Consider the following 20,773-nt stretch of genomic DNA (forward strand, 5'->3'; position numbering starts at 1 on the left):
CGACTTTTTTCGGGTTTTTCGACCTAGGGGTCCGCCGAACAATTTTTGGGTCAAAAATTTTTATTGAACTAGTCGAAAGTACGCAAAAAGATAAGACTTTTTGCCGAAGACACCATGCCCCGGAACCGACTCCTTCCCCTTCAAAATTGGGGACAAACGTGATTTTTGAAACTTTTCCTTAGGGAGCCCAAGACTTAGAAAATTTTCAAATTCTCGATTTTTCGATTGCGAGCTAGCGCTTTGCGGTCTTCGGCAATGTTGTAGATCTCGACGAGATAAGACTTTTTGGTCAAGGGACATTTTGCCCTCCGACCCCTCCTTCCCCCCGCAAATCGCCCCCCAAAGTGCAATTTTTGCATTTTCACCTCTTTGCACGCACTGTTCGGCCCAAATGGCCACTTTCTATGGGTTTGAGCGCTTTGCGCTCTTCGGCAAACTTTTAGAGCGTACCAAGTTCTAATTATAATTGTTCTACACCACCTTCGTACCTCTTCATCCCTGGCCGCTATTCGCGTACCAAGCTAATTTTTGTTCATTTTGTCAACATTTTTCATCTTTGACTGCTTATATCGGCCTTGCCATGAACCGATAGCGCTTCGCTGTGTTCTAACGTAAGTTAGTACTACTCATTACCTTTCCAAATCATGTCTTAGATTGTCATTTGCTTGCATACAGCCGGAGCTATGAGCGATACCGTAAAAAGTACCGAAACTTGGAAAAATCCTTGGATCGCCCATATCCCCCCTTTGGGGACCAGATATCGAAAAAAGTTCTGATTCATAAAGTTGCGCCTTAACGTGTTCTAGTTATGCCTAGAACATTTCACTTCGCTAGCTGGCCTGCAACTTAGCCGTAATTGGGATTTTAGGGTGTTCAAGGAGGGCCCATTTCCTGCGACTTGGTATCTTTTGGGCCCTATGTTTCTCTAATATCTCCACGAGTTTTCCAGATAGCTTTCTCATACTTTCAGGGTGCCTAGAGCACCTCAAGACCTTTCCAACGCTATGCCGTTTGCTTCGCTCGGACATCTACAGCCGAAGTTATTCGAGGTACACTGTACCTTACCCTGTTTTCTCAGTACTTGGTCGAAAATTTCGATCAGCCATATGACCGACTTGGACAACCCTGAGCGGGTTGGCCCCATATAACTAAACTTTCGTCTCGTGGAGGCAAACTTATAAATATTCCACGTCAACTCGCTATCTCGTACCGCCTTGACGGTATACTTGGTCCAAGGGCCATTTCCAGCGACTTGGTCGCAATTTCGCTCTAAGTTTCGCTAATACCTTCGTCCGTGGACATGGTGATTTTTTGTTCGTATTTTTCCTTGATAGTCCCACTCAAGACTATTCCATACCAGAGCAAAGCGTCCCGCTAAGTGCCATACAGCCTGAGCAGTAATTCATGAAAGGTACCTCTACCAGTTTTTGCCATACATGGGTACAAACATTGGATCGCCCATATCTCCACTTTGGAGGCCAGCCAGCACCTTAGCCCCATATACTTTTTTGTTGGTCATACCATGCACCAAATATAATTGTTCTACGCCAACTTGCTATCTCTTCTCCAACTTGCCGTTATTCTTGGTACAAGTCCCATTTCCATAGTTTTTGGTACCAATTTGCTCTATGTTTCGCTAATAGCTTCGGCCATGGACAAGCTGATTTTCTATTTGTATTTTTCCTTGATAGTCCCACTCAAGACCATTCCAAAACACACCGCAACTTGTCGCTCGGTGGCAAACTGACCGAGTTATAATTCATGAAAAGTACCTCAACTTGGTACACCACGTGGTCGGCCCAACCCATATACCGACCAAACGACCGACTTGGAGCACCCTGACCGGGTTGCTTCCATATAATGAAAGTTGCGTCTCTACACGCCCAACTTATGAATATTCTACGCCAAGTCGCTATCTCTTACCGGTAAGCCGGTATTCACCTTCCAAGGGTGATTTTGGTCAAGTGCCATTTCCTGCGACTTGGTCCCCGAATTGGACCATCATCACCTAATATCTCCGTGGTCTTTCAACTCAGCCTCATGAAACTGTCAGGGTAGATAGGTCTCCCCAAGACCTTTCCAACGGTATGCCGTTTGCCTCAATCGGCCATCTACAGCCGAAGTTATTCATGGTACTTGGTACCTTACCCTGTTTTTTCCATACTTGTTCGTACGTGGGTACACACTTTGTATCGCCCATATCACCACTTTGGAGGCCAGCCAGCACCTTGGCCCCATATACTTTTTTGTTGGTCATACCATGCACCAAATATAATTGTACTACGTCAACTTGCTATCTCTTCTCCAACTTGCCGTTATTCTTGGTCCAAGTCCCATTTCATTCGTTTTTGGACCCATTTTGCTATATGTTTCACTAATAGCTTCGGCCATGGACAAGCTGATTTTCTATTTGTATTTTTGCTTGATAGTCCCACTCAAGACCATTCCAAATCACACCGGAACTTGTCGCTCGGTGGCAAACTGACCGAGTTATAATTCATGAAAGGTACCTCAACTTGGTACACCACGTGGTCGGCCCAAACCATAAACCGACCAAACGACCGACTTGGAGCACCCTGACCGGGTTGGCCCCATATAATGAAAGTTGCGTCTCTACACGCCCAACTTATAATTGTTCTACACCAAGTCTCTATCTCTTACCGCCTGCTCGGTATTTTACTCGTAAGTCCAAATTTCACAACTTGTACTTTTTGGCCCAATGTACTCGAGTTTCAATTTTGGTAACATTTTTCGACTTTGTCGTTTAATAACTTCCAAATCATGCTAGTTAGCGCTTTGCTTTCTTCTAGTCGTATCTAGCGCTGGGTGTTACCTTTCCAAAACATATCCTAGCTTTACAATCCATGCCATACAGCCGGAGCTACATGGTGCACAAGTCAAATCCATTTTAGCCATGTTTCATTTTTGCCTATTTTTGACCACTCGTATCACCCTTCCAGAGTGGTCCGATCTTCTCGCTGTCTATGGCCGACTTTTAGGTCTCGTAGAGGCAAACTTATAAGTATTCTACGTCAACCCGCTATCTCTTACCGCCTGCTCGGTATTCTTGGTCTTGTGTGATTTTTGGCCATTTTGGTATTATTTTTCCACTTTGTCGCTTAATAACTCAGTTTTGCTCAACACTTAGCGCTTCGGTTGTTTGGGATTATAGTTAGCGCTCGGTTCGACCTTTCCAACACTGATCTTAGCTTTTCGATCCGTTCCATACAGCCTGAGTTATTCGCGATACCGTGTTTCAACCCATTTCTCAAGTCTCGTTTTGGTCCAACTTTGAACCAGCCATATCACCCTGATGGGTACCTCCGATCTTCTCGCTCTATATTGGCCAAAGTTAGGTCTTGTGGTAACGTACTTATGATTGTTCTACGCCGTGTTCGTAGCTCTTATCGTTCGCCCGCTATTTTCGATCATAAGGTGAATTTTCGCCTCTAAACCACCATTTTTCACCTTTGCCCTCTAATATGACCGACTTGCTCAACACCTAGCGCTTCGCTTGGTAGGACACATAGCTAGCGCTCGTCAAGACCTTTCCAACGCATATCCAAGCTTTCCGATCCGAGCCATACAGCCTGAGCTATAGGCGATACCGTTTTTCCCATTTTCTTGGTCACATGCACTTTAGGGTACGCCTTTTTGCCTTTGACCCTTAATACCTCCTCCGGGTCACTAGTAGGCGCTTAGCTTGGTAGGAAACATAGCTAGAGCAGGCCTTCACCTTTCCAAAACTGCCTCAAGTGTACCGATCCGACATCTAGAACCAAAGTTATGGTCATTCCTATCATGCTCTACTTTCATGGTCAACCTCCACCAAGCACACCTAGGTTGGACCAACTTTCACCAACTCATCTCGAACCCCAAATTTGCTTCGACCTACTAGGTTTCCCTAGTAAAGTGGTCAAAACATCCATTACAACACGACTGGTCTTTCTGGTGGTCGACCTAGGCGACTTTGTTCGACGACCACCACCCCATGGAACTAAAAGACGTCCCTTGATACGGACCACCGATACATTTTCCGGCCTGTCTAAACTACACTCATCGAAATTTTTTTGGGTCCCCACCGTCATACAAGTTTGCCTAGGTCAAGTTTTTCTTCCGGATCGGCCGCGGACCTCACTTTTCATTATCTAGGGAGGCCATAGGGCCCCAAAAGGGGTTTTTTAAAATTTTCGACACTTTCGACTTTGGTCGGATTTTTTCCGATTTTGGTCCGACCTAGGGACTTGGTGGTCCAAGGAGCCTCGGGACCAAACTTTTTTCTCAGGGGTCCCTACCTCCATACAACTTTGCCTAGGTCAATTTTTTGTTCCAAATCGACCGCGGATTTCACTTTTCAATATCTGGGGCTCGTGTAGAGTCCGAATATGAGGTTTTCTCATTTTTCGACATTTTCGACTTTTTTCGACTTTTTTCGGGTTTTTCGACCTAGGGGTCCGCCGAACAATTTTTGGGTCAAAAATTTTTATTGAACTAGTCGAAAGTACGCAAAAAGATAAGACTTTTTGCCGAAGACACCATGCCCCGGAACCGACTCCTTCCCCTTCAAAATTGGGGACAAACGTGATTTTTGAAACTTTTCCTTAGGGAGCCCAAGACTTAGAAAATTTTCAAATTCTCGATTTTTCGATTGCGAGCTAGCGCTTTGCGGTCTTCGGCAATGTTGTAGATCTCGACGAGATAAGACTTTTTGGTCAAGGGACATTTTGCCCTCCGACCCCTCCTTCCCCCCGCAAATCGCCCCCCAAAGTGCAATTTTTGCATTTTCACCTCTTTGCACGCACTGTTCGGCCCAAATGGCCACTTTCTATGGGTTTGAGCGCTTTGCGCTCTTCGGCAAACTTTTAGAGCGTACCAAGTTCTAATTATAATTGTTCTACACCACCTTCGTACCTCTTCATCCCTGGCCGCTATTCGCGTACCAAGCTAATTTTTGTTCATTTTGTCAACATTTTTCATCTTTGACTGCTTATATCGGCCTTGCCATGAACCGATAGCGCTTCGCTGTGTTCTAACGTAAGTTAGTACTACTCATTACCTTTCCAAATCATGTCTTAGATTGTCATTTGCTTGCATACAGCCGGAGCTATGAGCGATACCGTAAAAAGTACCGAAACTTGGAAAAATCCTTGGATCGCCCATATCCCCCCTTTGGGGACCAGATATCGAAAAAAGTTCTGATTCATAAAGTTGCGCCTTAACGTGTTCTAGTTATGCCTAGAACATTTCACTTCGCTAGCTGGCCTGCAACTTAGCCGTAATTGGGATTTTAGGGTGTTCAAGGAGGGCCCATTTCCTGCGACTTGGTATCTTTTGGGCCCTATGTTTCTCTAATATCTCCACGAGTTTTCCAGATAGCTTTCTCATACTTTCAGGGTGCCTAGAGCACCTCAAGACCTTTCCAACGCTATGCCGTTTGCTTCGCTCGGACATCTACAGCCGAAGTTATTCGAGGTACACTGTACCTTACCCTGTTTTCTCAGTACTTGGTCGAAAATTTCGATCAGCCATATGACCGACTTGGACAACCCTGAGCGGGTTGGCCCCATATAACTAAACTTTCGTCTCGTGGAGGCAAACTTATAAATATTCCACGTCAACTCGCTATCTCGTACCGCCTTGACGGTATACTTGGTCCAAGGGCCATTTCCAGCGACTTGGTCGCAATTTCGCTCTAAGTTTCGCTAATACCTTCGTCCGTGGACATGGTGATTTTTTGTTCGTATTTTTCCTTGATAGTCCCACTCAAGACTATTCCATACCAGAGCAAAGCGTCCCGCTAAGTGCCATACAGCCTGAGCAGTAATTCATGAAAGGTACCTCTACCAGTTTTTGCCATACATGGGTACAAACATTGGATCGCCCATATCTCCACTTTGGAGGCCAGCCAGCACCTTAGCCCCATATACTTTTTTGTTGGTCATACCATGCACCAAATATAATTGTTCTACGCCAACTTGCTATCTCTTCTCCAACTTGCCGTTATTCTTGGTACAAGTCCCATTTCCATAGTTTTTGGTACCAATTTGCTCTATGTTTCGCTAATAGCTTCGGCCATGGACAAGCTGATTTTCTATTTGTATTTTTCCTTGATAGTCCCACTCAAGACCATTCCAAAACACACCGCAACTTGTCGCTCGGTGGCAAACTGACCGAGTTATAATTCATGAAAAGTACCTCAACTTGGTACACCACGTGGTCGGCCCAACCCATATACCGACCAAACGACCGACTTGGAGCACCCTGACCGGGTTGCTTCCATATAATGAAAGTTGCGTCTCTACACGCCCAACTTATGAATATTCTACGCCAAGTCGCTATCTCTTACCGGTAAGCCGGTATTCACCTTCCAAGGGTGATTTTGGTCAAGTGCCATTTCCTGCGACTTGGTCCCCGAATTGGACCATCATCACCTAATATCTCCGTGGTCTTTCAACTCAGCCTCATGAAACTGTCAGGGTAGATAGGTCTCCCCAAGACCTTTCCAACGGTATGCCGTTTGCCTCAATCGGCCATCTACAGCCGAAGTTATTCATGGTACTTGGTACCTTACCCTGTTTTTTCCATACTTGTTCGTACGTGGGTACACACTTTGTATCGCCCATATCACCACTTTGGAGGCCAGCCAGCACCTTGGCCCCATATACTTTTTTGTTGGTCATACCATGCACCAAATATAATTGTACTACGTCAACTTGCTATCTCTTCTCCAACTTGCCGTTATTCTTGGTCCAAGTCCCATTTCATTCGTTTTTGGACCCATTTTGCTATATGTTTCACTAATAGCTTCGGCCATGGACAAGCTGATTTTCTATTTGTATTTTTGCTTGATAGTCCCACTCAAGACCATTCCAAATCACACCGGAACTTGTCGCTCGGTGGCAAACTGACCGAGTTATAATTCATGAAAGGTACCTCAACTTGGTACACCACGTGGTCGGCCCAAACCATAAACCGACCAAACGACCGACTTGGAGCACCCTGACCGGGTTGGCCCCATATAATGAAAGTTGCGTCTCTACACGCCCAACTTATAATTGTTCTACACCAAGTCTCTATCTCTTACCGCCTGCTCGGTATTTTACTCGTAAGTCCAAATTTCACAACTTGTACTTTTTGGCCCAATGTACTCGAGTTTCAATTTTGGTAACATTTTTCGACTTTGTCGTTTAATAACTTCCAAATCATGCTAGTTAGCGCTTTGCTTTCTTCTAGTCGTATCTAGCGCTGGGTGTTACCTTTCCAAAACATATCCTAGCTTTACAATCCATGCCATACAGCCGGAGCTACATGGTGCACAAGTCAAATCCATTTTAGCCATGTTTCATTTTTGCCTATTTTTGACCACTCGTATCACCCTTCCAGAGTGGTCCGATCTTCTCGCTGTCTATGGCCGACTTTTAGGTCTCGTAGAGGCAAACTTATAAGTATTCTACGTCAACCCGCTATCTCTTACCGCCTGCTCGGTATTCTTGGTCTTGTGTGATTTTTGGCCATTTTGGTATTATTTTTCCACTTTGTCGCTTAATAACTCAGTTTTGCTCAACACTTAGCGCTTCGGTTGTTTGGGATTATAGTTAGCGCTCGGTTCGACCTTTCCAACACTGATCTTAGCTTTTCGATCCGTTCCATACAGCCTGAGTTATTCGCGATACCGTGTTTCAACCCATTTCTCAAGTCTCGTTTTGGTCCAACTTTGAACCAGCCATATCACCCTGATGGGTACCTCCGATCTTCTCGCTCTATATTGGCCAAAGTTAGGTCTTGTGGTAACGTACTTATGATTGTTCTACGCCGTGTTCGTAGCTCTTATCGTTCGCCCGCTATTTTCGATCATAAGGTGAATTTTCGCCTCTAAACCACCATTTTTCACCTTTGCCCTCTAATATGACCGACTTGCTCAACACCTAGCGCTTCGCTTGGTAGGACACATAGCTAGCGCTCGTCAAGACCTTTCCAACGCATATCCAAGCTTTCCGATCCGAGCCATACAGCCTGAGCTATAGGCGATACCGTTTTTCCCATTTTCTTGGTCACATGCACTTTAGGGTACGCCTTTTTGCCTTTGACCCTTAATACCTCCTCCGGGTCACTAGTAGGCGCTTAGCTTGGTAGGAAACATAGCTAGAGCAGGCCTTCACCTTTCCAAAACTGCCTCAAGTGTACCGATCCGACATCTAGAACCAAAGTTATGGTCATTCCTATCATGCTCTACTTTCATGGTCAACCTCCACCAAGCACACCTAGGTTGGACCAACTTTCACCAACTCATCTCGAACCCCAAATTTGCTTCGACCTACTAGGTTTCCCTAGTAAAGTGGTCAAAACATCCATTACAACACGACTGGTCTTTCTGGTGGTCGACCTAGGCGACTTTGTTCGACGACCACCACCCCATGGAACTAAAAGACGTCCCTTGATACGGACCACCGATACATTTTCCGGCCTGTCTAAACTACACTCATCGAAATTTTTTTGGGTCCCCACCGTCATACAAGTTTGCCTAGGTCAAGTTTTTCTTCCGGATCGGCCGCGGACCTCACTTTTCATTATCTAGGGAGGCCATAGGGCCCCAAAAGGGGTTTTTTAAAATTTTCGACACTTTCGACTTTGGTCGGATTTTTTCCGATTTTGGTCCGACCTAGGGACTTGGTGGTCCAAGGAGCCTCGGGACCAAACTTTTTTCTCAGGGGTCCCTACCTCCATACAACTTTGCCTAGGTCAATTTTTTGTTCCAAATCGACCGCGGATTTCACTTTTCAATATCTGGGGCTCGTGTAGAGTCCGAATATGAGGTTTTCTCATTTTTCGACATTTTCGACTTTTTTCGACTTTTTTCGGGTTTTTCGACCTAGGGGTCCGCCGAACAATTTTTGGGTCAAAAATTTTTATTGAACTAGTCGAAAGTACGCAAAAAGATAAGACTTTTTGCCGAAGACACCATGCCCCGGAACCGACTCCTTCCCCTTCAAAATTGGGGACAAACGTGATTTTTGAAACTTTTCCTTAGGGAGCCCAAGACTTAGAAAATTTTCAAATTCTCGATTTTTCGATTGCGAGCTAGCGCTTTGCGGTCTTCGGCAATGTTGTAGATCTCGACGAGATAAGACTTTTTGGTCAAGGGACATTTTGCCCTCCGACCCCTCCTTCCCCCCGCAAATCGCCCCCCAAAGTGCAATTTTTGCATTTTCACCTCTTTGCACGCACTGTTCGGCCCAAATGGCCACTTTCTATGGGTTTGAGCGCTTTGCGCTCTTCGGCAAACTTTTAGAGCGTACCAAGTTCTAATTATAATTGTTCTACACCACCTTCGTACCTCTTCATCCCTGGCCGCTATTCGCGTACCAAGCTAATTTTTGTTCATTTTGTCAACATTTTTCATCTTTGACTGCTTATATCGGCCTTGCCATGAACCGATAGCGCTTCGCTGTGTTCTAACGTAAGTTAGTACTACTCAATACCTTTCCAAATCATGTCTTAGATTGTCATTTGCTTGCATACAGCCGGAGCTATGAGCGATACCGTAAAAAGTACCGAAACTTGGAAAAATCCTTGGATCGCCCATATCCCCCCTTTGGGGAAGAGATATCGAAAAAAGTTCTTATTCAAAAAGTTGCGCCTTAACGTGTTCTAGTTATGCCTAGAACATTTCACTTCGCTAGCTGGCCTGCAACTTAGCCGTAATTGGGATTTTAGGGTGTTCATGGAGGGCCCATTTCCTGCGACTTGGTATCTTTTGGGCCCTATGTTTCTCTAATATCTCCACGAGTTTTCCAGGTAGCCTTCTCATACTTTCAGGGTGCCTAGAGCACCTCAAGACCTTTCCAACGCTATGCCGTTTGCTTCGCTCGGACATCTACAGCCGAAGTTATTCGAGGTACACTGTACCTTACCCTGTTTTCTCAGTACTTGGTCGAAAATTTCGATCAGCCATATGACCGACTTGGACAACCCTGAGCGGGTTGGCCCCATATAACTAAACTTTCGTCTCGTGGAGGCAAACTTATAAATATTCCACGTCAACTCGCTATCTCGTACCGCCTTGACGGTATACTTGGTCCAAGGGCCATTTCCAGCGACTTGGTCGCAATTTCGCTCTAAGTTTCGCTAATACCTTCGTCCGTGGACATGGTGATTTTTTGTTCGTATTTTTCCTTGATAGTCCCACTCAAGACTATTCCATACCAGAGCAAAGCGTCCCGCTAAGTGCCATACAGCCTGAGCAGTAATTCATGAAAGGTACCTCTACCAGTTTTTGCCATACATGGGTACAAACATTGGATCGCCCATATCTCCACTTTGGAGGCCAGCCAGCACCTTAGCCCCATATACTTTTTTGTTGGTCATACCATGCACCAAATATAATTGTTCTACGCCAACTTGCTATCTCTTCTCCAACTTGCCGTTATTCTTGGTACAAGTCCCATTTCCATAGTTTTTGGTACCAATTTGCTCTATGTTTCGCTAATAGCTTCGGCCATGGACAAGCTGATTTTCTATTTGTATTTTTCCTTGATAGTCCCACTCAAGACCATTCCAAAACACACCGCAACTTGTCGCTCGGTGGCAAACTGACCGAGTTATAATTCATGAAAAGTACCTCAACTTGGTACACCACGTGGTCGGACCAACCCATATACCGACCAAACGACCGACTTGGAGCACCCTGACCGGGTTGCTTCCATATAATGAAAGTTGCGTCTCTACACGCCCAACTTATGAATATTCTACGCCAAGTCGCTATCTCTTACCGGTAAGCCGGTATTCACCTTCCAAGGGTGATTTTGGTCAAGTGCCATTTCCTGCGACTTGGTCCCCGAATTGGACCATCATCACCTAATATCTCCGTGGTCTTTCAACTCAGCCTCATGAAACTGTCAGGGTAGATAGGTCTCCCCAAGACCTTTCCAACGGTATGCCGTTTGCCTCAATCGGCCATCTACAGCCGAAGTTATTCATGGTACTTGGTACCTTACCCTGTTTTTTCCATACTTGTTCGTACGTGGGTACACACTTTGTATCGCCCATATCTCCACTTTGGAGGCCAGCCAGCACCTTTGCCCCATATACTTTTTTCTTGGTCATACCATGCACTAAATATAATTGTTCTACGCCAACTTGCTATCTCTTCTCTAACTTGCCGTTATTCTTGGTCCAAGTCCCATTTCATTCGTTTTCGGACCCATTTTGCTATATGTTTCACTAATAGCTTCGGCCATGGACAAGCTGATATTCTGTTTGTATTTTTGCTTGATAGTCCCACTCAAGACCATTCCAAAACACACCGCAACTTGTCGCTCGGTGGCAAACTGACCGAGTTATAATTCATGAAAGATACCTCAACTTGGTACACCATGTGGTCGGCCCAAACCATATACCGACCAAACGACCGACTTGGAGCACCCTGACCGGGTTGGCCCCATATAATGAAAGTTGCGTCTCTACACGCCCAACTTATGAATATTCTACGCCAAGTCGCTATCTCTTACCGGTAAGCCGGTATTCACCTTCCAAGGGGGATTTTGGTCAAGTGCCATTTCCTGCGACTTGGTCCCCGAATACGACCATCATCACCTAATATCTCCGTGGTCTTTCAACTCAGCCTCATGAAACTTTCAGGGTAGATAGGTCTCCCCGAGACCTTTCCAACGGTGAGCCGTTTGCCTCGCTCGGCCATATACAGCCGAAGTTATTAATGGTACTTGGTACCTTACCCTGTTTTTTCCATACTTGTTCGTACTTGGGTACAAACTTTGGATCGCCCATATCTCCACTTTGGAGGCCAGCTAGCACCTTGGCCCCATATACTTTTTTGTTGGTCATGCCATGCACCAAATATAGTTGTTCTACGCCAACTTGCTATCTCTTCTCCAACTTGCCGTTATTCTTGGTCCAATTCCCATTTCATTCGTTTTTGGACCCATTTTGCTATATGTTTCACTAATAGCTTCGGCCAAGGACAAGCTGATATTCTGTTTGTATTTTTGCTTGATAGTCCCACTCAAGACCATTCCAAAACACACCGCAACTTGTCGCTCGGTGGCAAACTGACCGAGTTATAATTCATGAAAGATACCTCAACTTGGTACACCATGTGGTCGGCCCAAACCATATACCGACCAAACGACCGACTTGGAGCACCCTGACCGGGTTGGCCCCATATAATGAAAGTTGCGTCTCTACACGCCCAACTTATGAATATTCTACGCCAAGTCGCTATCTCTTACCGGTAAGCCGGTATTCACCTTCCAAGGGGGATTTTGGTCAAGTGCCATTTCCTGCGACTTGGTCCCCGAATACGACCATCATCACCTAATATCTCCGTGGTCTTTCAACTCAGCCTCATGAAACTTTCAGGGTAGATAGGTCTCCCCGAGACCTTTCCAACGGTGAGCCGTTTGCCTCGCTCGGCCATATACAGCCGAAGTTATTAATGGTACTTGGTACCTTACCCTGTTTTTTCCATACTTGTTCGTACTTGGGTACAAACTTTGGATCGCCCATATCTCCACTTTGGAGGCCAGCTAGCACCTTGGCCCCATATACTTTTTTGTTGGTCATGCCATGCACCAAATATAGTTGTTCTACGCCAACTTGCTATCTCTTCTCCAACTTGCCGTTATTCTTGGTCCAATTCCCATTTCATTCGTTTTTGGACCCATTTTGCTATATGTTTCACTAATAGCTTCGGCCATGGACAAGCTGATTTTCGATTGGTATTTTTCCTTGATAGTCCCACTCAAGACCATTCCAAAACACACCGCAGCTTGTCGCTCGGTGGCAAACTGACCAAGTTATAATTCATGAAAGGTACCTCAACTTGGCACACCACGTGGTCGGCCCAAACCATAAACCAACCAAACGACCGACTTGGAGCACCCTGACCGGGTTGGCCTCATATAATAAAAGTTGCGTCTCTACACGCCCAACTTATGAATATTCTACGCCAAGTCGCTATCTCTTACCGGTAAGCCGGTATTCACCTTCCAAGGGTGATTTTGGTCAAGCGCCATTTCCTGCGACTTGGTCCCCGAATTGGACCATCATCACCTAATATCTCCGTGGTCTTTCAACTCAGCCTCATGAAACTTTCAGGGTAGATAGGTCTCCCCAAGACCTTTCCAACGGTGAGCCGTTTGCCTCGCTCGGCCATCTACAGCCGAAGTTATTAATGGTACTTGGTACCTTACCCTGTTTTTTCCATACTTGTTCGTTCTTGGGTACAAACTTTGGATCGCCCATATCTCCACTTTGGAGGCCAGCCAGCACCTTGGCCCCATATACTTTTTTGTTGGTGATACCATGCACCAAATATAATTGTTCTACGCAAGCTTGCTATCTCTTCTCCAACTTGCGGTTATTTTTGACTCAAGTCCCATTTCCATAGTTTTTGGTACCAATTTGCTCTATGTTTCGCTAATAGCTTCGCCCAAGGACTTTGTGATTTTTTGTTCGCATTTTTCCTAAATAGTCCCACTCAAGACTATTCCAAATCACACCTTAGCTTGTCGCTCAGTGCCATACAGTTAGAGTTTTAATTCATGAAAGGTACATCACCTTGGTACACCACGTGGTCGGTCCAAACCATCAACCAACCATATGACCGACTTCGAGTCGAGCTAGCGGCTAGGCTCAATATAATGAAATGCGTGTCTTGATGCGGGCTACTGACGGTCTGAACAATGTAGCTCGCTAGCTCGTCTCTAAACTTGTGTTTTGGTCGAATATTGGGTGTTCATGTACCACTTCGGGTAACATGGACTTTGGTGCAACTTTACCACTTGTGCACTTAATAACTTCCCGGTCATTCAAGTCTTTGCCTTCATACTTTCAGGGTAGTTAGGTCTCGTCGAGACCTTTCCATACATATGCCAAACTCATCGATCGGACATCTATAGCCCGAGTTATTCGCGGTACACCGTACCTTACCCTGTTTTTTCCTCAATTGGGTACAAACCTTGGAACACCCATATCGCCCCTTTAGAGACTAGCTGGCACGTTGGCCTCATATAATGATAAGTGCACCTCAACTAGGGCTACTGACGGTCAGAACATTTCAACTTGCTAGCTCGGGCCCACACTTGTGTTTTTCTCGAATATATGGTTCAAGTGTGCCACTTTGGGCACTTTTGGACATTTTGTCCCCACACAACTTTCTTGCCTTGGTAGATAGGGTCTTGTGATCTTGGGCAAAAAGATGCACCAAGATAAAGTCTAACTTTCGTTCTTGTACCGCAAAGCGCTATCTCAAACACCCGAGGAGATAGAAAGTGATTATGTTCGGTATATCGGTCTTCCATGGCCTACTATGGTAAACCCCTGCAGGTATGCAACCGAAGGTGCTTGGTACATGTATTTGGTGCAATATCGGTGCAAAGTAGGTGTTTCCTTGATCGGGCTATAACTTTCTTGGTTGATGTTGGATTGCTTTGCGGTCTTCGGGGGATAGTTAGGGAACATGTTGGCCAACATTTCCTTATTCCTCAGCCTGGCCGTACCTCTTACCGTCTAGGCGGTATACATGCTCTAAGTTGGAACTTGTGTTCCTTTGGGTAACTTCTCTGACTTTGACGCTTAATAACTTTCGTTCATATGCAGTCTAAGCTCTGCAACTCTCAGGAAAGCTAGTACTACTCATTTCCTTTCCATATCAGTCTTTGGCTTGTCGATCCGATGTCTACAGCCTTACTTATTCACGTTCCCTGTGAAGGTAGGTTTTTGCCCATTTTCCAGTTCATGTGGTAACATTCCCAGACTTTGCCGGCTTTCTCTTCATGTGGTAACTTGCTTGCTCATGTGGTAACTTGGAAGTGTATTTCTGACAGACCCAATCTGGGACTTAGCCGATTTTTCTCTGCATATTATATGGATCCATCACTAGGCCATCTTGCTTGCTCATGTGGTAACTTGGAAGTGTATTTCTGACAGACCCAATCTGGGACTTAGCCGATTTTTCTCTTCATATCATATGGATCCATCACTAGGCCATCTTGCTTGCTTGTGTGGTAACTTGATAGTGTATGTCTGACAGACCCAATCTGGGACTTAGCCGATTTTTCTCTTCATATCATATGGATCCATCACTAGGCCATCTTGCTTGCTTGTGTGGTAACTTGGAAGTGTATTTCTGACAGACCCAATCTGGGACTTAGCCGATTTTTCTCTTCATATTATATGGATCCTGGACTTAGCCGATTTTTCTCTTCATATCATATGGATCCATCACTAGGCCATCTTGCTTGCTTGTGTGGTAACTTGGAAGTGTATTTCTGACAGACCCAATCTGGGACTTAGCCGATTTTTCTCTTCATATCATATGGATCCATCACTAGGCCATCTTGCTTGCTTGTGTGGTAACTTGGAAGTGTATTTCTGACAGACCCAATCTGGGACTTAGCCGATTTTTCTCTTCATATTATATGGATCCTGGACTTAGCCGATTTTTCTCTTCATATCATATGGATCCATCACTAGGCCATCTTGCTTGCTTGTGTGGTAACTTGGAAGTGTATTTCTGACAGACCCAATCTGGGACTTAGCCGATTTTTCTCTTCATATCATATGGATCCATCACTAGGCCATCTTGCTTGCTTGTGTGGTAACTTGGAAGTGTATTTCTGACAGACCCAATCTGGGACTTAGCCGATTTTTCTCTTCATATTATATGGATCCTGGACTTAGCCGATTTTTCTCTTCATATCATATGGATCCATCACTAGGCCATCTTGCTTGCTTATGTGGTAACTTGGAAGTGTATTTCTGACAGACCCAATCTGGGACTTAGCCGATTTTTCTCTTCATATTATATGGATCCTGGACTTAGCCGATTTTTCTCTTCATATCATATGGATCCATCACTAGGCCATCTTGCTTGCTTGTGTGGTAACTTGGAAGTGTATTTCTGACAGACCCAATCTGGGACTTAGCCGATTTTTCTCTTCATATCATATGGATCCATCACTAGGCCATCTTGCTTGCTTGTGTGGTAACTTGGAAGTGTATTTCTGACAGACCCAATCTGGGACTTAGCCGATTTTTCTCTTCATATTATATGGATCCTGGACTTAGCCGATTTTTCTCTTCATATCATATGGATCCATCACTAGGCCATCTTGCTTGCTTGTGTGGTAACTTGGAAGTGTATTTCTGACAGACCCAATCTGGGACTTAGCCGATTTTTCTCTTCATATTATATGGATCCTGGACTTAGCCGATTTTTCTCTTCATATCATATGGATCCATCACTAGGCCATCTTGCTTGCTTGTGTGGTAACTTGGAAGTGTATTTCTGACAGACCCAATCTGGGACTTAGCCGATTTTTCTCTTCATATCATATGGATCCATCACTAGGCCATCTTGCTTGCTTGTGTGGTAACTTGGAAGTGTATTTCTGACAGACCCAATCTGGGACTTAGCCGATTTTTCTCTTCATATTATATGGATCCTGGACTTAGCCGATTTTTCTCTTCATATCATATGGATCCATCACTAGGCCATCTTGCTTGCTTGTGTGGTAACTTGGAAGTGTATTTCTGACAGACCCAATCTGGGACTTAGCCGATTTTTCTCTTCATATTATATGGATCCTGGACTTAGCCGATTTTTCTCTTCATATCATATGGATCCATCACTAGGCCATCTTGCTTGCTTATGTGGTAACTTGGAAGTGTATTTCTGACAGACCCAATCTGGGACTTAGCCGATTTTTCTCTTCATATCATATGGATCCATCACTAGGCCATCTTGCTTGCTTGTGTGGTAACTTGGAAGTGTATTTCTGACAGACCCAATCTGGGACTTAGCCGATTTTTCTCTTCATATCATATGGATCCATCATTAGGCCATCTTGCTTGCTTGTGTGGTAACTTGATAGTGTATTTCCGACAGACCCAATCTCGGACTTAGCCGATTTTTCTCTTCATATTATATGGTTCCATCACTAGGCCATCTTGCTTGCTTGTGTGGTATCTTGAAAGTGTATGTCTGACAGACCCAATCTCGGACTTAGCCGATTTTTCTCTTCATATAATATGGATCCTGGACTTAGCCTGTTATTAGGTTATTATATATGGATCCTGGACTTAGCCGATTATTAGGTTATTATATATGGATCCTGGACTTAGCCGATTTTTCTCTTCATATAATATGGATCCGGGACTTAGCCGATTATTAGGTTATTATATATGGATCCTGGACTTAGCCGATATTTCTCTTCATATAATATGGATCCGGGACTTAGCCAATTTTTCTCTTCATATAATATGGATCCGGGACTTAGCCGATTTTTCTCTTCATATAATATGGATCAATCACTAGGCCATCTTGCTTGCTTGTGTGGTAACTTGGAAGTGTATTTCCGACAGACCCAATCTGGGACTTAGCCGATTTTTCTCTTCATATCATATGGATCCATCACTAGGCCATCTTGCTTGCTTGTGTGGTAACTTGGAAGTGTATTTCTGACAGACCCAATCTGGGACTTAGCCGATTTTTCTCTTCATATTATATGGATCCTGGACTTAGCCGATTTTTCTCTTCATATCATATGGATCCATCACTAGGCCATCTTGCTTGCTTGTGTGGTAACTTGGAAGTGTATTTCTGACAGACCCAATCTGGGACTTAGCCGATTTTTCTCTTCATATCATATGGATCCATCACTAGGCCATCTTGCTTGCTTGTGTGGTAACTTGGAAGTGTATTTCTGACAGACCCAATCTGGGACTTAGCCGATTTTTCTCTTCATATTATATGGATCCTGGACTTAGCCGATTTTTCTCTTCATATCATATGGATCCATCACTAGGCCATCTTGCTTGCTTATGTGGTAACTTGGAAGTGTATTTCTGACAGACCCAATCTGGGACTTAGCCGATTTTTCTCTTCATATTATATGGATCCTGGACTTAGCCGATTTTTCTCTTCATATCATATGGATCCATCACTAGGCCATCTTGCTTGCTTGTGTGGTAACTTGATAGTGTATGTCTGACAGACCCAATCTGGGACTTAGCCGATTTTTCTCTTCATATCATATGGATCCATCACTAGGCCATCTTGCTTGCTTGTGTGGTAACTTGGAAGTGTATTTCTGACAGACCCAATCTGGGACTTAGCCGATTTTTCTCTTCATATCATATGGATCCATCATTAGGCCATCTTGCTTGCTTGTGTGGTAACTTGATAGTGTATTTCCGACAGACCCAATCTCGGACTTAGCCGATTTTTCTCTTCATATTATATGGTTCCATCACTAGGCCATCTTGCTTGCTTGTGTGGTATCTTGAAAGTGTATGTCTGACAGACCCAATCTCGGACTTAGCCGATTTTTCTCTTCATATAATATGGATCCTGGACTTAGCCTGTTATTAGGTTATTATATATGGATCCTGGACTTAGCCGATTATTAGGTTATTATATATGGATCCTGGACTTAGCCGATTTTTCTCTTCATATAATATGGATCCGGGACTTAGCCGATTATTAGGTTATTATATATGGATCCTGGACTTAGCCGATATTTCTCTTCATATAATATGGATCCGGGACTTAGCCAATTTTTCTCTTCATATAATATGGATCCGGGACTTAGCCGATTTTTCTCTTCATATAATATGGATCCGGGACTTAGCCGATTTTTCTCTTCATGTGGTAACGTATGCCAATCGCTCACAAGTCATGGGATAAGGGTACTTGTGTTCTTCCATCTTCTAAGTCCCGCACGGGGACATCGTGATCGCCCCAAGTCCGGAATAGCGCCAAGTCAAGCCCCACGGTGGCCGTGCAGGACCTGTTAGCGGCGGCCCCACTGACAGCACTAATCCGGACTTAGAAATTATATCTTTCTAATCGAACACCACACACGCAACACCACCATACCACCATCTCCTTGCAAGTACCTAAGTACCCGCAACTCCATGGTGAAGGCAATGTCACTCCATCACCAACCTCTTTGCATTGCAAGCACTTGCGTACCTACAACACTCCGAAGAAGGCAACGGCGCGCGATGCTCGACTCCACACACCTCACCACACCACACCACCGATGGCCAGCCAGCCAGCCAGCCCAGCTAAGGGCTAGCCCACCAACCAACCACCAATGGCCTAGGCCAGCCGGATCCCACCTTCAAGTCCAAGCACAGCCAAGTGCAAGTACCGCCAAGTGTTCACCAACCAACCATCACACCAGGTCAGCCGGCCAGTACCCACCTTCAAGTGCCATTACCCTCGGGTGCAAGCCCAATCAAGTGTTAACCAACCAACCCGGCCAAGGCAGCCAACAGGCCGGCACCCTACAGCACCGACCCGCCATCACCACCTCAACCGTTGACCATGCAAGTGGCCTCGGACAACAGGTGACACCCGAAGTACATCCGAAGAACGTATATCAAGTGTTTGCTCACCAAGTCCTCAACCAACCCCAAGTACCCGGAGGTACCCAGAGTGTTGGATCCGCCAACCCGTCCCGGCACTCCAAGTCCTTGCGAACCCAAAGTGTTTGCCCGGTAGGGCCATTGTATCACAACGCTTGCGACCATGCAAGTGGCCTCGAACAAGGTGACAGGGGTATCTTCACCAAGTTCTCAACCAACCCCAAGTACCCGGAGGTACCCAGAGTGTTGGGTCCGCCAACCACTACCAGCACTCCAAGTCCTCGCGAACATAAAGTGTTTGCCCGGTAGGGCCATTAGACCACAACGCTTGCTAACCATGCAAGTGGTCTCGGACAACAGGTGACACCCGAAGTACATCCGGAGAGTGTACAACAAGTGTTTGTTCACCAAGTCCTCAACCAACCCCAAGTACCCGGAGGTACCCAGAGTGTTGGGTCCGCCAACCACTACCAGCACTCTAAGTCCTCGCGAACCCAAAGTGTTTGCCCGGTAGGGCCATTAGACCACAACGCTTGCTAACCATGCAAGTGGTCTCGGACAACAGGCGATACCCGAAGTACATCCGAAGAGTGTATATCAAGTGTTTGTTCACCAAGTCCTCAACCAACCCCAAGTACCCGGAGGTACCCAGAGTGTTGGATCCGCAAACCCGTCCCGGCACTCCAAGTCCTTGCGAACCCAAAGTGTTTGCCCGGTAGGGCCATTGTATCACAACGCTTGCTACCATGCAAGTGGCCTCGGACAACAGGTGACACCCGAAGTACATCCGGAGAGTGTACAACAAGTGTTTGTTCACCAAGTCCTCAACCAACCCCAAGTACCCGGAGGTACCCAGAGTGTTGGATCCGCCAACCCGTCCCGGCACTCCAAGTCCTTGCGAACCCAAAGTGTTTGCCCGGTAGGGCCATTGAATCACAACGCTTGCTAACCATGCAAGTGGTCTCGGACAACAGGTGACACCCGAAGTACATCCGGAGAGTGTATATCAAGTGTTTGTTCACCAAGTCCTCAACCAACCCCAAGTACCCGGAGGTACCCAGAGTGTTGGATCCGCCAACCCGTCCCGGCACTCTAAGTCCTTGCGAACCCAAAGTGTTTGCCCGGTTGGGCCATTAGATCACAACGCTTGCTAACCATGCAAGTGGTCTGGAGTATAGGTGATACTGACATACCACCGAGATGGTACATCTAGTATTGGGTCACCAAAACCAAACCAACCCCAAGTATCAACCCGGCATACTCAGAGTGATGGATCCGCCAACCCGTCCCGGCACTCCAAGTCCTTGACGAACCGAAAGTGTTTGCCCGGTAAGGCCATTAGATCACAACGCTTGCTACCCCACGGCGAGCTAAACATGCA

The sequence above is a fragment of the Anopheles ziemanni genome (assembly GCF_943734765.1).
Source record: "Anopheles ziemanni chromosome X unlocalized genomic scaffold, idAnoZiCoDA_A2_x.2 X_unloc_2, whole genome shotgun sequence".
Taxonomy (NCBI): domain Eukaryota; kingdom Metazoa; phylum Arthropoda; class Insecta; order Diptera; family Culicidae; genus Anopheles; species Anopheles ziemanni.